The following is a 16,869-nucleotide window of genomic DNA, read 5'->3' as shown; positions in this document are numbered from 1 at the left end:
CCGAATGCTCAGGGGCGGCCAGGTGGCTCAGCGAGTAAGAGCACCGGCCCCAGTGTCGGGATGACCTGGATCCAATCCGGGCTCAGATACTCAGCACCAGACCCAGAAACACCTGGCCGTGTCACCTTGAGCAAGTTACTTAACCCTGATTGCTTAAAAAAAAAATGAGACATTTGCCTTTCTCGAGGTTTGTGGCACCTCTTCCACCATTCTTCGTGATTTTCAATCACCACCAACAGTAGCTCCGCCATCACAGCTGCCTCTTCTTTATGCACAGTGGGAAAGGGTTCTTCTTGGCATTGTGACTTGAATTCATCAGCGCTAATGAATCATTCTCTTATGAACTCCCTACTTATTGTGGGTGTCTATCTTCCATCAGCCAACTCTTCTGTCTGCTTGTTTGGGGGGGGTGCCCCAAAGATTATTTTCCCTAGCAGAGAAAATTGAATTGAATAAAGAGTTGAGCAACTTTGCCTTGTCTCTATCAACTATTGTAATAGTCCCATGCACCCTCAGCAAGGGGCCTCTCATTTCTTTGATCCTCTCTATATTTATCATGGTTCCTGGATAACGGTACTCAACACAGAGCACATTTTGATAAAATGAATCCTATGTGAACTCCTGCAAGCAATCTTCATCCTGCCGATTCCAGATCATCAAACCCAAGGTTCCTAGTAGTCTATGCTGCCACTTGACCATTGGTCCCCAAGTGTGATTACTATATTGGACAAAGTATGAGTAAAGTTAAGGGAAGAAATATGTCCTGTTCTGTCTAAAGTGCTTGGTGCTTGGAGGAACAAATACAAGAAAAAGAGAAGTTATGAATACCACCACCACTAGCTAATTTGCATATCAGGCTAGAACATAATTTTTTTGCAGTGCTCTGCCCTCCTATTGGTATGGAATTCTGGGCATCATAAGTGAATAACTTACATACTTTTTACGTCTCTCCCCATTACAAATGTAAAGTAAAATTCTCATTTTTGTTGTGGCCTTAGTTGTGAATGTTATTTCCAAGAATTTAATATCTATTCAAGACAAGCAGTGTTTCATAGTGAACAGAGGACTGAACTTAGAGTTAGAAAGACCTGGGGTTCAAGTCATTGATTTCGACTCTTAGCTATACAACAATTGGAAAATCACTGAAATTCTCTGTGACCCCAGACAATTTTCTAAGTGGCTGATCTCTGCAGGGGAGAGAGAGTTTTCATGTGGAAATTCCTACACTGACAAAAATCATTGATTTTATCCCTCCCATCTCCTCCCCCTCAAATAATCTGGCAGAAGGATAGAACACACTTATGTCTTAAACATTGAGAATAATGGCAAAGCAACATATGGAAAGCAATACCGTAGACATCAGGCCTCAGAGCTTCATTTTGTTCAAGTTAATTTTTAAAGAAGGATCTATACTTGCCCATCCTGTACTATCTTGTATCTGGTGTGGTAGACAAGTAAGACTCCTCATATTTCCCATAGACCTTCTCTACTAAATAAATTCCAGTGAAATATATGCTGCCATGGTACAGAGAAATGACTTAGCAACAATTCTATTTATCCAGATATTTTATGACTCCTTCTCTTTGAATATTTTCTACCCCCATTATATGTCTAACTGCCATATAGGATATAAATGTATGAAACTGAAAATGTAAGTAAAATAAATGAATATTTGCAAAAATATAAATTTCCCAGATTAATGGAACTCAAATATTTAAATAATCCTCTCCTAGAAAAATAAATGGAACAAGTTATAAATAAGCTCCCAAAGGAAAAATCCCCAAGACCATATGGATTTACAAGCAAATTCTACCAAACATTTAAAGAAGAATTAATCCCAATACTATATAAACTATTCAAAAAATACGTAAAGAGTTTTATTCAATTCTTTTTTTTTTTTTAAAGCAATCAGGGTTAAGTAACTTGCTCAAGGTTACACGGCCAGTCATTTCTGGGTATGGTGCTAAGCATCTGAGCCCAGATTTGATCCCCAGGTCATACCGACACTGGAACCAGTGCTCTTACTTAATGAACCACCTGGCCGCCTCTATTCAATCCTTTTTTGACATGAATATGGTTTTGATGCCTAAACCAAGGAGAGCAAAAACAGAGAAAGAAAAATGTAGACAATTTCCTTAATGAATATTGGTGCAAAAAATTTAAATATAACACTAGGAAGGAGATTATATCAATATATCATAAAGATCATACTCTCCCCAAGTGGAATTTATATCAGGAAATCAGGACTGGTTCAAGATTAGGAAAACTATTGGCATAGTTGACCATATCAATAACAAAAATCATATGATTTTATCAATAGATATAGAAAATGCTTTTGACAAAATACAATATCCATTTTTATGAAATATACTAGAAAGCACAGGAATCAATGGAGCCTTTTAGAAAAATAAGTAGTTTCTATCTAAAACCAAGTGCAAATATGTCTATTAACACCACTATTGTTCAATATTGTACTAGAAATGCTTGCTTTAGCAATAGGACAAGAAAAATAAATTAAAGGAATAAAAATAGGCAACAAGGAGACAAAACCACTCTGAAGATATAATGGTATACTTAGATAACTCTAGAGAATTAACTAAAAAACTAGTCAAAATAATGAACCACTTTAGCAAAGTTGCAGAATATAAAATAAACCCACATAAATCATCAGTATTTTTATATATTACCAACAAAACACAGCAAGAAGAGATAGAAAGAGAAATTCCATTCAAAATAACTGCAGACAATAGAAAATATTTAGGAGTTTGCCAAGACAAACCCAGGAACTATATGAACACAAATATAAAATACTTTTCACACAAATAAAGATAGATCTTAACAACTGGAGAAATATTAATTGCTTATGGGTAGACTGAGCCAATATAATGAAAATGACAATTCTACCCAAATCAATATACCTATTGAATGCCATACCAATTAAGATACCAAAGAATTATTTTATGGATTTAGAAAAAATAATAACAAAACTCATCTGGAAGAATTAAAGGTCAAGAATATCAATGGAATCAATTACAAATCAGTAATTGTGAAAATATCTAAGAAACAGAGTGGTGGATGAGTGAATAGATTAAGTATAACATATGCAGTTTGATCAACCTAAAGATCTAAGCTTTGGGTGTAAAAACTCACCATTTGACAAATCTGGGAAAATTGGAAAGTACTTTTGCAGAAACTAGGCATCGATCAACATCTCATACTGTATACCAAGATAAGGTCAAAATGGGTACATGATTTAAACATAAACCTTGAGATAATAAGCAAATTAGGAGAACATGGAAAAGTTTGCCAAAGTTTTGCCAGATCTATGGAGAAGAGAAATGTTTATGACCAAATCAGAGAGAGGGTCATGGGAAGTAAAATGGATAATTTTGATTAAATGAAATTTAAAAAGTTTTGCACAAATAAAATCAATGTATTCAAAATTAGAAGCAGGAAAATGAGGAAATTTTTACAGTAAGTTTTTCTGATAAAGGCTTCATTTCTCAAATATATAGGAAATTGAGTCAAATTTATAAAAATAAGGGTCATTTCCCAATTGATAAATGGCCAATGCATATGAACAGGCAATTTTCAGATGAAGAAATCAGATTTTGCTATTCTGATCAAATCAATGATCTAAGACAATTCCACAGTTCTCTTGATGAAAAATGCTATCCACAGGGGATGGAGTCAAGATGGCAGAGTAGAAACAGGAATTCCTCATAGCTCTGGCTCCCACCTCCCCCAATTCATGTAAAAAACGAATATAGACAAACTTTGGAGCTACAGAACCCACAAAATGACACAGATTAACTAACTTCCCACTGAAGACAGCCCAACAGGCTGGCAGCAAGCAGCCAGAGCAGCTCTCTTGGAGCCAAGCCCAGCCCTGATCTAGCCAGAGATCTTAGCCCCAGGGCAGCCTGACGAGCCACTGCCTGGAAGGACTTCAGATCAGCAGCAGCTGTGGTGGTTTCCAGAATTATCAACCCATAGATGTCAAGGACAAAGTGAGAGGTCAGTGCAGTGTGGGCTTTGGGATCTGGGAATTTGGAGTATGATCCGGCCTTTGCCCCTGGGGCGAGACGCAGCTGAGGCACAGAGGCCATGCAGCCCCTGCCGTGTGGCTGCTTCAGCTCCTGGTCTGCAGATAGCATAGGGACCAAATGACCAGTCTGAGGCATAATTGCTCTTGCTTTAACCTTCTTGGATTTGGATTGTTCTCTAGGGTTGAGGTCCTGGGGTGTGTCACCAGCTTGCTAGAGTGTGTGGAGGCTTCAGAGAGGGCACCCAACTAATACCTTCAGCAGCTGAGAAAACTCCAGCATTTGGGATAAAGCTCCCATATCTGGTAGCTGAGTTCTACTGTGGCAAAAAGTCCAAAAGTCAAGTAATTGAGTGGCAATGTGAACAAGCAAAGGAAGCAAAGCAAACAGAGCAACTCAACTTTACACTAGTATTTTGGGGACAAAAAGGATCAAAGCAAGGAACAGGAGGAAGACAGTGAAGTCAGAACGGCTGCACCAAAAGCTTCCAGGAAAAATATGAGCTGGTTACAGGCCATAGAGGAACTTAAAAAGGATTTTGAAAAGCCAAAAAGAAAAGTAGAGGAAAAATTGGGAAGATAAATGAGAACAATGCAAGAAAATTATGAAATGAGAGTCAACAACCTGACTGGAAAATAATACCTTAAAAAATAGACTAACTCAGATGGCAAAAGAAGGTCAAGAAGGCAATGAGGAGAAGAATGCCTTAAAAAGTCAAATTTGCCAGATGGAAAAAGAATCTCAAAAGCTCACTGAAGAGAATCATTCCTTCAGAATTAGATTGGAGCAAATGGAAGCTAGTGACTTTATGAGAAATCAAGATTCTATTAAACATATTCAAACAAATGAAAAAAATAGAAGGCAATGTGAAGTATCTAATTGGAAAAACCACTTACCTGGAAAATAGATCCAAGAGAGATAATTTAAAAATTATTGGACTAGCTGAAATCCATGATCAAAAAAAGAACCTAGAAATCATCCTTCAGGAAATTCTCAAAGAAAATTGCCCTGATGTTTTAGAACCAGAGGGAAAAATAGAGGTTGAGAGAGTCCACTGATCACCTGAAAAAGATCCCAAAAAGAAAACTCCTAGGAATATTATAGCCAGGTTCTGGAGTCCCCAGATCAAGGAGAAAATATTACAAGCAGCTATAAAGAAACAATTCCAAGATTGTGGAAATACAATCAGGATAACTCAGGACCTGGCAACTTCTACACTGAGGTATTGAAAGGCTTGGAATATGATATTTCAGAGTTCAAAAGAACTGGGATTAAAACAAAAATCACCTACTCAGCAAAAGTGAGTATCATGTTCCAGGGGAAATTATTGTCATTCAGTAGAAGAGAGGACTTTCAAGCATAATTGATGAAAAAAACCACAGTTGAATTGAAAATTTGACATTCAGATACAAGAAGCTTGAGAAGGTAAACAGGGAAAATAAATCATAAGGAACTTATCAAAATTGAACTACTTATATTCCTACATTGAAAAATGGTAATTGTAACTTATGAAACTTTTTTTCAGTATGAGAATAGTTGAAGGGAATAGAAATGTATATATATGTGTATATGTATACCTACATATATATGTCTATATAGGAGGGTATATGGGAGTATAAACACATATGTGAGTGTGTGTATATATGTCTACAGGTACACATAGACAGAGGGCACAGGACCAATTGAATAGGAAGGGATGATACTTAAAAGGTGAAATTAAGAGGTGAGAGAGGAATTTAATGAGAGGAGATGGGGAGAGACAGAATGGGGTAAATTATATCATATAGAACTGCAAGGGAAAATTGTTACAATGGAGGAGAAGAACAGGAAGGCAAAAGGGAATGAATTAACCTTATTCTCATTGAATTTGGCTTAGGGAGGGAAAGACATACACATTAAGTAGGGTATCTCACCATACAGGAGAATAGAGGGGAAGGGGAAGAGAGGGGGGACAATGGAAGGGAGGGCAGCCTGAGGGGGAGGGATGTTGAAAGCACCCACTTTTGAAAAGGTAAAGGATCAAAGCAGAGGACAGAATAAGTGGGGGTGGGATAGGATAGAGGGAAATATAGTCATTCTTCTACAATATATGCACTATGGAAATGTTTTGCATAGCTACTCATGTACAACCTATATTGAATTGCTTATCTTCCCAGTGAAGGTGGGTGACAAGGGAGGAAGGGAAAGAATCTCTAATCCAAAGCTTTAAAATCAAATGTTTAAAAATATATATACATATTATTAATACTATTTTACATGTAATTGGGAAATAAGATATACAGGCACTGGGGCATAGAGATCCACTGTGCCCTACTGGAAATTCAAAGGGCGATGGGGGAAGCTATGGGAGAGAGCAGATTGGGGGAGGGGATATTCAGTGAGAATGCTGTTTTGGGGTGGTGGGTAGGGAAAATTGGGGAGAAAATTTGTAACTCAAAATCTTGTGGAAAAAAATAAAAGGGGAGAAAAAAATTTTAAAAAAGAAAAATGCTATCTGCCTCCAGAGAGAGAACTGATGAACTCTGTGTGCAAATTGAAGTTACTTTTTCCCACTTTTTTCTTTTTGCAACATGGCAAATATGGAAATATATTTATCATGATTGCACATGTATAGTTGATAACATATTATCTGCCTTCTCAGTGGATGGTGGAAGAGTTGTAGAGAGGAGAATTTGGAACTCAATTTTTAAAAATGAATGATAAAAATAAAATGCACACATGTGTGTATGTGTGTGTGTGCATGCCTTCCTATGTATTACAAATTCATGGAACTAGCTGATACTAAGTGCTTCCCAGACTTCCTAAAATGTGCATGGCAGTAAAAATGCAATTTTCAGGGAACTTCTAGGAAAATGGGTAGAGTTGGGTTAGCACCACAGGATGTTATTATTGCCAGCTTTCTAAAAATGGAAAGATCTGTAATTTCATTGCTTCAGATAATTTTTTTTAAGCAATTAGGGTTAAGTAACTTGCTCAAGGTTACACAGCCAGTTATTTCTGGGCGTGGTGCTAAGTATCAGAGCCTGGATTTGATCCCAGGTCATCCCAATATTGGGGCTGGTGCTCTTACTCACTGAGCCACCTGGCCACCCCTAAGCAATTGGGGTTAAGTAACTTGCTCAAGGTTACACGGTCAGATGTTTCTGGGTGGGTGCTAAGCGTCTGAGCCTGGATTCTATCCCCAGGTCATCCTGACACTGGGGCCGGTGCTCTTACTCGCTGTGCTACCTGGCTGCCCCATGCTTCAGAGAATTTTCAAAGTAAACTTCCTCTACTGATGCAGAACATCATTAGAGAATGGACTAGTGCCCTGAGAGGTTAAGTTATTTGAAGTGTCACAATGCTAATGTCTCCCAGGTAAGACTTGAACTCAGATCTTCCTGACCCTCAGGCTGGCACTCTACTCTGTGCCATTTTGCTTCTCATTTAATAGATCATTAAAATATTACCTGTAAAAGTATTTGTATACATTGTACTCAAGCACCTCCCTCTTCTTCCTGTGTTGTATTTTATTTCAAAATTGCAGCCCCCAGTTATGATCTTCTTAGGTATTCTCTATCAAATCCTTCGCCTCTCTGAGCCACACCCTTCCTTCTTCTCAGTGCTTGTGACCTCCCTGCCTGAGGCCCTGTTCTGCCCTTTCCCCAGAGGAAGCTGTCATTAAAACTCATTGGTGACTCATCTTGGTGACTTTTCACCCCAGGCTTTCAAGTTTCAATGCTAGGAAAATAAATTATGTTCATATGCCATGAAGGGTAGCTTCTTCCTTTGAACCTTGTCAAGGAAGAAGTTCTTTTAGCCCCATCCGTGATTTTAAATAACTATTCATTATATTTATTTAGAGAAGAGTAGTATTATCCCATGGGGGTAAAGTTGAACTGTATCTCTGATGTAAAATGGAAGGAACTTTTTTGGCAACTCATGGTCTATTTCAGCCTTAATTAGTAATGTGGTACCTGGGACAAATTTAGTTATGAAGAGTGTTGAATTGATCTTGAGGTCCCTGCTAGGAATTTTGGCACATGCTGCATTGCTAATGATACCAAATGTTTGGTGTGGTGTAGACCCCTGGGCCTAGCAGAATGATACAAGCAGTCTACATGGTCAGGGACTGTAGTGACATAGTTTGGTGGTAGATAAAGGTGGGTAATGGAGAGGGGTGTGATAGTGATGAGACCTTGGTTTGTGGTGGAGCTAGTGCCATCAAATAAGTGGGCATGTATGTGTGGAGGGAGGTCTCAGTAGAGGCTGAGGGGGCAGTGGAAAGTAACCATGACAACAACAGATAGCAGAATTCCACTCTCCCCTATACTAGCACTCTGGGGCAAATTCTCAATTACCCCATGCAAGTTATCTCTTCAGCTTCTGTGTAAGGTTTCTGATCATTCTTTTTACATAGTCAAGGGCTCTGCTGGTGCTGTTTTAACCCAGTTCTAGTCTGACCCTATGCATAGGAATAATTTTTCTATGTTGCATTTGAGAAGATTAAAATATTCACCATCTGTACTCAGCATTAAATGAAGTGGTGCTATGGTGATTATCTTGTTCATTTAAATCAATTTTTTATAGCTAATTTTGAAAATTCAGGCCCCAGAGTGGTTTCTTGGTATGAATTATTCAGTTGACGTGTCTATACAACTTACCTTAACCGTATCATTTTCCAGTCTTCTCCCTGTTTTTTCTACCATATATGACAAGAGACTAGACAAAGCAGGGAAGAAGATTAAATACTCTCTTATCCTCCTGAAAGGTGAGATGCTATCATGAATGCTGACTTTTTTTCTTTTTTCATAGAAAGCTGGACCAAATCTTTAGATTGTACCTTCAGACATATTACCAGACCAGGATGCTTAAAGGGAAAGATTCTTTTCCCTTGGCCTTTTGTGTAATGGTAGCCTCATGTTCAAAATCTGCTGTTTCAGTCAGTCAGTTAATAAACATTTATTTAGCGCCTACTGTGTTCCAGCTATGGTGTCCAGTGCTAGAGATACAAAGAAAGGCTAAAAACATTCTGTGCTATCAAGTAGCTCACAATATAATGGGGGAAAACATGCAAATAACTACATACAGGATTGATTAGAAATAACAGAGTGGAAGGCACCAGAAGTCAAGGGGGTCAGGCAAGGATCATCTCTGTATCAAGAGAAACATGCCTTTGAAAAACTCTCAGTCTTGTGAGATCATTAGTTTCTCCCTGAAAGGGTTGCTAATAATCTCCCATTCAAGAATGACATCTTTCTTTCAGTCCTCATCATCCTTGACCTCTTTGCCTTATTTGAAACCACTTTCTACTTGCCTTTTCTTTAGCCTTTTCTCCATTGCTTTCAGATATTACACTTCTTATATCTACCTCTGCAGTTTCTCCTCCTGTGGTTTTTAATCCTTTTTAAAATAGATGTTCCTCTATGAGCACAGTTTTTGGAAGAAGAAATAAAAGATATCTATAATAATATGAAAAAATTCTAAGTCACATTTGATTAGAGAAATGGACATAAAAACATCTCTCTCAATACTACCTCGCAGCTATCAAATTGACTAACATGACAGGAAAGGAAAATGACAAACATTGGAGGGGATGTGGGAAAATTGAGACACTAATGCACTGTTGGGGAAATGACTAATCCAACCATTCTAGAGAATAATTTGGAACTATGTTCAAAGGGCTATAAAACTGCATACCCTCTGACCCAGCAATATCACTACTAAGTCTGTATCCAAAGGAGATTTTTTAAAAAGCAAAGTGATCTTATGTATGCAAAAATATTTCTCAGCAACTCTTTTGGTGGTAGAAAAGAATTAGAAATTGAGGGGATGTCCAATCAATTGGGGAATGACTAAGCAATTTTTGGCATACGATTGTGATGGAATACTACTGCCCTATAGAAAATGGTGAACAAGATGGTTTCAGGAAAACCTTGAAAGATCTATGTGAATAAAATGAAGTGAGCAGAACCAGGAGAACATTGTGCATAATACCAGTGATACTGTGCAATGATCAACTATGAAATGATTGCTGTTCAGAGCAATTCAATGATTCAAGATAATTCTGAAAGACTAATGATGAAAAATGCTATTCTCCAAAAAAAAATTGTAGTCTGAATGCAGATCAAAGCATACTTTTTTTGGAGGGGGGTAGGCAGTGCAGTTGGGGTTAAGTGATTTGCCCAAGGTCATATGGCTAGTAAGTGTGTCAAGTGTCTGAGGTTGGATTTGAATTCAGGTCCTCCTGACTCCAGAGCCAATGCTCTATTCACTGTGCCACCTAGATGCCCCCAAAACTTACTTTTTAAAACTTACTTTTTAAACTTTCTTTTTCTTTTGCCTGTATTTTCTTTCACAACATCACTAATGTTGTATAATACATACATACATATATATATATAGGGATGTGTGTATAATACATACATACATATATATATACATACACATACACACACATATATACATATATGTGTATATAATATATATGCATATATATAACATTTTCCTCAAGGATCTGTGAATGTCTTTCTTTTCTATGTATTTTAGGAATCCCATAGAGTTAACTACCAATTCTATGCAAATGACTTCCAGATCTATATATCCAGTCTCTGCTTTCTTTTCTGAACTCCAGGCCTGATTTTTATAGATGTCTACCTAGATATTTCAAGCTGGATGAACCACCAGAATCTCACACTCAAACTGTCCAAAATCAAGTTTATTCTCTTTCCACTAAAGTCTGCTTCTCCATCTTGCTTCAGTATTTCTGCAGTGGTATTACCACTTTCATCTTGTTTCTCATGCTTGAAACATGTGACTTTCTTCTATTTATCATTTTCATGTCTAATCTAGTACTAAGTTACCATTCTCACCTCTGTACCACTTCTCACAGCCATTCCCTGCTCTTGCCATGATAAATGTAGTACGGGCTCTCATTGCCAATATTATCTTGACAAGAACATTAGATTTGGAGACTGAAGAGCTTGGCTTGAATCAAAGTTTCCCCTCTGACTAGCTTTGTTTTCTTTTGGAAAGTCACTTTACCCAAACAAAGAAACTAAAGCCAACTACCTATATGTCCATCTGGAAAATGAAGAGATGTTGTTACCAAATGATCTCAAAAGTGCTTTCAGATATTAAAATCCTACAATATTATAACTATTGCAATAGCTTCTTAAGAGGTCTTTCTTGGATTTCTAGGCCCTTCAACCTCAACATGATGTCATCTTTCCATTATACCTGTCTTTATTCTGTATATGCTAGACATGCTGGACCAAACTGTGCCCCCTAAGTATATCTTATGGTTTCTCATCTTTATGATTTTGTTCTTGATGTCTCTTGTACCAACAATGCCTTCCCTTCTCCCTCTTTCTGAATTCCTAAGCCCAAATCAATACTACTTTTTACACAGACATCCCTAATTTGCTCAGTTTGTAATGACTTTTCCTTCAGCATTTTTATTTTTAACTTGCTAATGCATTTATGGGCAGTTAGGTGGTTCAGTGGGTAGAACACTGGGTCTGGAGCCAGGCAGAGCTGAATTCAAATCTAGATTCAGACACTTACTAGATGGTGTGACCCTGGGCAAGGCATTTAACCCTGCTTGCCTCAGTTTCCTCATCTATAAAATGAACTGGAGAAGGAAATGGCAAACATTCCAGTCTCTCTATCAAGAAAACTCCAAATATGGTCACAAAGAGTCAGACATTACTGAAACAACTGAACAACAGAAAAGGTATGTATATCATATGGTATATTTATGTTGTCTTCCCAATTAGACTGTAAAAACAAAAACTGCTTTTTTTGCCTGTATTTGTGTCCCCAGAAGTTGATGTCATTCCTGAAACATAGTAGGCACTTAATAAGTGCTTGTTTATTGACTGACTAAAGTATGTTTGTCTTTTATTCCACCTACAGACTCTATGAGTTAAAGGACTGATGCTATCTAAAAAATGCTCACCCAGCACCTAGGACAGCGAACTGTATAGAGTTACTGAAAGAACTGGTTTATTCAGGAAGAATCCTATCTGGGCTTCTTCAGATCAACTTTTGTCACATTTTTAATCTTACTATGTGTCTTTGAATATACACTAAAATCTCAAGTCAATTTCTTCAAATTTTTTTCTTTTTTTTTTAAACATTAAACAAAAATTTAAGTGGAAAACACTTTCTTTACTATAGATCAAATTAATACAATTGATCAAGTCTAAACCTTTCATTTTAAAGATGAGGAATTTAAGACCCAGAGATGTCATGTGATTTTGTCAAAATTACAAAAGTAGTTGGTAGAAGAACCATGATTTGAACCCAGACCTTTTAATTGTGGTCAATCCAGCTATTGTTTCACCATATTATGATTGTAAAATAATTGCCAGGAGGAACACATTAAAGGGGGAGAAATCACACTGTTTGGGCTAGGGAGGTAGGACTCCATATACCATTTTTATTTTTAAAAGTTTCAAAAGTTGTCTACTTGTCTGTGGTAAAAGGGAGATAGTGTTGCTTGTTGGAAAGTACAATAGCTAGCTAGCATCAGAGGGACTCGGTTCAAATTCCATTTCTAATGCTTAGTACTGGTGTTACCTTTAAACAAGTGCTTAAATTCCCACAATCTTAGTTTCTTCATCTGTAAAATGAGAGGGTTGGAGTGGATAGACTCTAAGCTCCCTTCCAATGCTGGTTCCACACCCTTTTGATTCTATGATCTAATTCTTTCAAATCACTCTACTATTGATAAACAAAACAATCTGCCCTTGCAGTTCTCCCTATTGTCCACTAAGGGACGCTGCTGTACCAGGTTAGAGACATCAGATACACTACAGAAAGTTAAGGAAAATCAGTAATGATGAACTCATCTCCTCCGTGTCCCTTTCTATTACTAGGAACGGTTTTTCAATTAAAACACAGGCCATAGATGGCCATCACTCATGGGCAGATCTTTAGATGTGTGTTCCCGAGGCAAGGGCAAGACAGGAACAGAGCTCTTTATTTTGATGAGGCCACTGCATCATGGAGGGAAGAGCTAAAAATAGGCCTGGACAGAATCGAGAGTAGGGACTTAGCAGATACTCTGAGCCATTTTTCTTCAGAAATATATCTGTCTGCTTCCCGCTCTCTTCCATGCAACTCCAGGCCATTAGCAACTCTATTTTTGTCTTCACAGAGTCTTCATTCCTGACCAACCCATCTTTTCCTCCTCTTAGATTATCTTGTGAGGGCAGAACCCCTGGGGCAAAAGGCTTGACATCATGAGTTATTTTTATCACAGTAGATTGCAATAACATAACACTATATATCTTGTGATAAAAGAACAGCCCCAAAGCCAACAATAGCAGAAACAAAAACAAGAACATTATCAGCAACAATAATAACAAAGGCCCTCTCTTAAAGATGGGCTTTTTGTTCTCAAAGGCTTTTCTGGATATGTTATTTAAGCAAGATCTCATACAAGAATTTTGTGCTAATGGTACCTAGAAATAGTTAGGAGGCACATCAAAATGTAAATAACTGAGCTAATGAATAGACTTGCAGCTAGGGCCTAGGTGTCTTCAGGTAGGGCAATGTCCTGAAATACCTCAGTGTGTTTATAGTCATTATTTAAAGCTTATTACTTTGTAAAGTAATAAGAACTACCCCAAGCACAACTCAGTGAATTCTTCATCAGAGTTCATAGGCTTACTCATTCTCTAGCAGAAACTATGAAAGAGGATTAGCATAAATGGGAGGGGCAGCTGTCCAAGGGTTGCAATTTCAAGAGGGATGAATGTAAAAGAACCTGGTGAAAGAATTGTGGATGATTAGTCTGGAGAAGAGAAGAATGGAATGTGGGGGAGGGGAAAAGGGCTCAGAAATGATGGTTAGGTGAAAATGCTTGTCATGTAAAAGAAGGATTTGACATATTGTGCTTGGTCTTAGAGGTAGAGAACCGGGAGCTATTGGAGTGGGTGGAGGGAGTTGCAAATAGGCATTTAAGTGTGATGTTTAAAACAACTTCCTCAAATTTAGGGCCTACTACCTCAGAGAGGTCATAGGATCTCCTTCATTAGAGGTCTTCAAGCAGAGGCTGGAAGGTCACTTGGATACGTTATAGAGAGGGTTCCTTTTCAGGTATGAGTTAGATTAGATGGTGCTGAGGTACCGTTTAACCCTATGATCAGGTGATTTTGTGAATCAAAGTGACTGTGTCACTTTTGATCCTTACAATAAATCTTGAAAGGTAGGAATCAATCAATCAACCATCAACAAGTATTTATTTAAACACCTACTGTGTGCCAGGTACTGGGATTGGCCCTGGGGATACAAAGACAAAGAATGAAACAGTCCTACTTGGAATGGCCTCACATAATGAGGCCGTTTACTATTTACCTTCACCCTGCAGGTCAAGAAACAGAGTTTAAATGATTTATCCAAATTCATACAGCTATGAAGTTATGCAAACAGGAGTCAAATACAAGTGTCTATCTCTTACTCTTATTTTAAGTTCTATACCATGTTGCCTCTTGCTTTTGGATTAAAAAGTGCTCTAGGAGGAATAATATTGCCATATCTCTAGCCAGCAACATTTTGGCTCATCACCTAACCCTGTCAAAGAATATAGGAAACAGGACTGGAAAATTTTGATGGAGGAAGGATAAAAGTCCCTAAAGGGTTGAGTGCCTGGTAGCAGAGACACAGGGTATCTGGCAAAGACAGAAGATCACCTTCCTGTAGAGAAGAGGTTGTGGGAGCAATGAATACAAGTTGACTTCTTCATAATTTTGACAAGATTGAGCCCCACCCCTCTCTACTGAGGAGCACTTCCTTCTATTTCCTATTCAGAGAGGCAAGATAGTAAATTGGAATGAGTTCTAGATTTGGAATCAAAGGACTTCAAATTGGACCTCTGCTACTTACTACCTGTGTTATCTTGGTATAGACCCATGTTTTCAGCAAGATCGATGTATAGGTAGACATGCTTAGAATGACTGCCATTGCCAAGTCCTTTAGTTGGTGACCCTCTATCCTGTCACTTTAAGTTTATAGCTTTCCTATAAGATCAAGCATATAAAGCTAGAACACTCCCTGGCCTATGTTACTTTGCTTCCCCTCATGTTGGGAGAAATGGCTTCTCATGAATCACTGAGGGTAGCAAGCCCACAAAAGAGCTCAGTGGGTGAAACTGTGAGCCCCTGTGGGATTAGGTAGGGAGGTAATTAGAGGCTTTGAAAAATTCATCTTTTAACTCATGAAGTAACTGGCAAAAAAGTTCCAAAGTATATTTAGTCAGTATTTTATTATATAAATACATGTTGGAGAAAGGAGATATGATATGTGTATACAAACACACACACACACACACACACACACACAAACAAGTTCCACAATAAGGAAGAATCTAAATGTGAATTCTTATGCACTCCTTGGCACCTACCATACGTTTAGACTTTGAATGAGTCCTATAGAACTACAAAGAAGAATTCTGTGAGTTCTTACCAGACTTCAGAGGCTGCCCAATCTGTCCTCAGCACTAATTGGTCCAATCACATTCTCTCAGAATTTCCTCTTGCTTTCTCTGCTCTTCTTTCAACTTGTCACAGTTCTGGAAATTCCTGGGTTTGGGCCCAGAAATTTTGGTCCATGGAGCTACAGTGCTGGAAGCAAAAACAAAAGCATGGCCTATCACACTGGCCAGTAGAGTGTTTGGTGATTCATCATCATATATGAAGCACGTGAATGTATAGACTATCAACTTACTCTTTATACAGATCAATGCACATCAATCATATGATCTTAAATCTAGAAGTGCCAGAGATCTCCAAAGCTATCTAGTCCAATTTCCCCAATTTCAACTTTAATGTTAAATAAATTAGAGGTCAAATGAGGTTAAATGACTTGCCCAAGGTGGCATAGGAAGTAAGTGTTAGAGATATGACTTGTGCCAAGGTCCTCTGGCTCCAGGGGCAGTGTTTTTCCCATTCTAACATAATCCCTTCTTGAACTTAGGTCTACCTCTATTAGGATCATAAACTCATAGATTTAGAGCTAAAAAGGGACATCAGAGTTCATCAAGTTCCAATCACTTCAGTTTATAGATAAGGACATTAAAGCTCTGGGTTGTCTGGTGAAATCATAAGACTTCATCTTTCAAGGAACCATAGAGGTCACTCAGTCTGAGCCTCTGATTTTCCAGATGAAGATGCTGGTGCACTGGGGCTAGGGAAGGGAAAGTGGTTTGCATTTAGTTATGAAAAAAAGTTCATGCAACATACCTCCATCACTGCTTTCTCATGAATATAGATAGATCTATCACCTGAAAATCTTTATAACCCCTAGGAGTTCAAATCCTGGCTCTGCCACCTACTGTGTAGTCTTAGTACAGCTTCTGAGTTTTAATATTCTCAATCCAAGTCATCTGACTCCAAACCCAATGTTTACAATATTATGTTATACATTTCTTTGTCCATGTTGTTGACAAGCTAGAAATTGGTTTAGGTAATTTGATAGATAGACAGACAGACAGACAGTAAAACAGACAGACAGACAGACAGACAGACAGACAGATAGAAAGATAGATAGATAGATAGATAGATAGATAGATAGATAGATAGATAGATAGATAGATAGGTGAATGAATGGATGAATGAATGGATGGATGGATGTGGATGGATGGACATAGATGCATAGATGGATGGGTGGATGGATGGATATATGGAAGGATAGATGTATGGATAGATAGATGAATGGATAAGTGGACAGATGGATATACATAGATAAATGGATGGATGGATAGGTAGATGGATGGATAGGTGGATGGATAGATAGATAGATAGATAGATAGATAGATAGATAGATAGATAGATAGATA

The sequence above is a fragment of the Petaurus breviceps genome, unplaced genomic scaffold (assembly GCF_028583685.1).
Source record: "Petaurus breviceps papuanus isolate PSGF00001 unplaced genomic scaffold, PetGlider_PUasm1.0 178, whole genome shotgun sequence".
Taxonomy (NCBI): domain Eukaryota; kingdom Metazoa; phylum Chordata; class Mammalia; order Diprotodontia; family Petauridae; genus Petaurus; species Petaurus breviceps.
The sequence above is the reverse complement of the archived record's forward strand: the minus strand, read 5'-3'. Positions refer to the sequence as shown.